Here is a 2,462-nt window from a genome sequence, read left to right on the forward strand (position 1 = left end):
GCCAAATGCTCGACGTGTAAGCATTACAAAATATTAATTGGGCTCTGAAATATCTTGACTGACGCATTATGATGAGTCTGCAAGTGCTACGCGATAATTGTTAATTGCAGTATCTGTATCTATCCATCTATTTATCTATCTACCTGTCTACCTACTTATCAATCAAACAATCAATCAATATATCTATCTATCTATCTATCTATCTATCTATCTATCTATCTATCTATCTATATATATATATATATATATATATATATATATATATATATATATATATATATATATATATATAGATAGATAGATAGATACATACATAGATAGATATAGATATATATGTGGAATCCAGTGAAACCGACATTTATCAGACAATAATTGCGCACGCCTCGGCAGCTTCAGCACGACGCCTCACGAAGTTCACCCAGGCAGGGCTGCCCACCCAGACCCAGGCGTGGTCACCGGTAGTTTCGGCATCGAGTCTATTAATAGCGTGGCCTTCTCTCCTGACGGTTCAAGGGCGGCGGGGACATGACCGCGAGGGCCGGTCAGTCCTTGAAAGGCGCGCTGACACAGCCTGCCTGGACCTTCCCTACCCCTCTAGATATGCCACAAATCCACTCGCAGTGTTCTGACAAACGTTTCTTTTCAATGTTATCTCACTAAACCACATCTTCCTGACCACACTGACCCAGTAATGGCAGACTTGGTAGATCCATCGCAACCCGCCTGCCTCCCCTCTAAGAGCAGTGCCATCTCAGGCCACTTTTGCCGCAGACTCTCCACACTCCAACAGTACTGAGACACTAATACAATTGTTTCTTTGGTTGTATTCTCGCAAACAGCAGCATATCCTGCAGACCTCGGCAATAAATCACCGCCTCATGAACGCCGTGACTCAGACTCACCTCAAGAGTCACAATCCTTTCATCCTTTGCTATTACTTAGCTCTCACATTTTACTAGCCTGCCGCAGCCACCGCGGCACACAACACATCGCCACGCCACAGCCCTCACAACGAGGCTTTTCGCTTACAGGGTGCAGTGCCTTCCGAGCCTTCGCGCCGGCACTGACCAGGCTCACGACGCCCGTCTTTAAGGCACTGACGGTGCAGGACAGCCACAACTTTACTCAATAATCTTTAATTTAATCAGCCTTCTGATACAGCTGACCGAATTTCATTAACATTCACCTACAACATAAAATTCTTAATCTTTATACATATATATATTTTTATCACTATCATTGAAGCTGACCAAATGTTTACCAGACAAGAGGCCTTGCTCAGAAAAAAAAAGTAAATAAAAAAAATAGTAATAAAAATGTAAACATATTTCTTGTTTACATTTCACTTGGCGTTACTTTTGCCTCACAACACTCCACCTCAGGCCTGCCGGTGACTGCCGATAATCGCCTACCACGGCCGCGGCAGGACCCGCCCGTGACGCCCAGCAGAGGCTGAGACTGACCTCAAGACCGCTTGTCTCATGGCACCTGGTCACCACCACATGATTTCCCCGTGTTTACATCCTGTATCGATTGCGTGGAACAACTTTTCCGGTCTTGCAATGATGATGAATTTTCAAGTTTTCCTCCTGCACGGTCAACAGACCACACGACACTTCATTTAGCGAGTTTCCATGCTATTCCACCGACACTTTTGGGTGGTTCCCGCAGGCAGCAATATTTTCCACACAAGACCAACACACCTCCTACCCCGCGCTCTCTCCACTGACTGGTGGGCAAATCCGTAGTCACCCCTGATGCACGAGGAAGTAGGTGTCACGTGGCGATTCTTACCCCATGAATTAATTTACAGTGGCCTTATCCTGCTGTATGCGGGTGTGAAGGAGCTGCCAGGGGCGTGCTGGGGCTCAACACTACCATGCACAGCGAGGGCTGTCACTACTTCCCCCACACGGAGCAACAGGAAGAAAATGTTGCCCCTAAAAGAAGGTGTGGTAAGCCTGTTGGAAAATCAATGGCTCCTGCTGAGATGACTCGGTCTCCATGGCAACCCACGCCGCTCAACCAATCAGCGGCCTCGTTACGTGCCCCCTCGGCCGCTTACGCTACGTGATCATTTTAATGTTGAGATGAGTCTTTTAGCAAATTTTATCCTGAGCTACAGCAATATTTAGTTTCATCGACGGTGTACTCAGTTTTGAACAAATTTTTGCATCCCTTCCCTCCCCGGTGCGTCGCGGCAGCGGGCAGGGGCAAATACGTCTTCATTGTGCCTCTTACACCAGAATTGGGAGGCGAGCGGCGCGCCGGCGTTTCATAATTAACGTTTGTTTCATATTGTATCGTCGGGCTGCGCCCTGGCCCACGCCCGCCAGCCGTCGCCGCCACCACGTGTGTTGCTCCCCCTGCCGCCCGCCATCCCTCCTCCCTCCCCAGGGTGAGCACGGAGCGCCAGCCACGCCGGCAGCAGCTTCGGATGCTCCTGCGGGGGAAGTCAGACC

At 48.5% G+C, this 2,462-nt stretch overlaps 1 protein-coding gene across 2 annotated transcripts in view; it reads right to left on the reverse strand.

The window, feature by feature from the left end:
- The window catches only part of LOC135100478 (uncharacterized protein CG43867-like), a 132,163-nt gene extending 130,434 nt beyond the window's left edge, over positions 1 to 1,729 (reverse strand). For both annotated transcript variants that reach the window (XM_064003439.1, XM_064003429.1), the window contains exon 1: positions 1,704 to 1,729. The gene's annotated coding sequence lies outside the window, so the exon portion shown is untranslated. The remainder of the gene's footprint in view (positions 1 to 1,703) is intronic.
- Between the last annotated feature and the right edge of the window lie 733 nt (positions 1,730 to 2,462).

Source organism: Scylla paramamosain, chromosome 5 (genome assembly GCF_035594125.1).
Source record: "Scylla paramamosain isolate STU-SP2022 chromosome 5, ASM3559412v1, whole genome shotgun sequence".
In the NCBI taxonomy this organism is placed as follows: domain Eukaryota; kingdom Metazoa; phylum Arthropoda; class Malacostraca; order Decapoda; family Portunidae; genus Scylla; species Scylla paramamosain.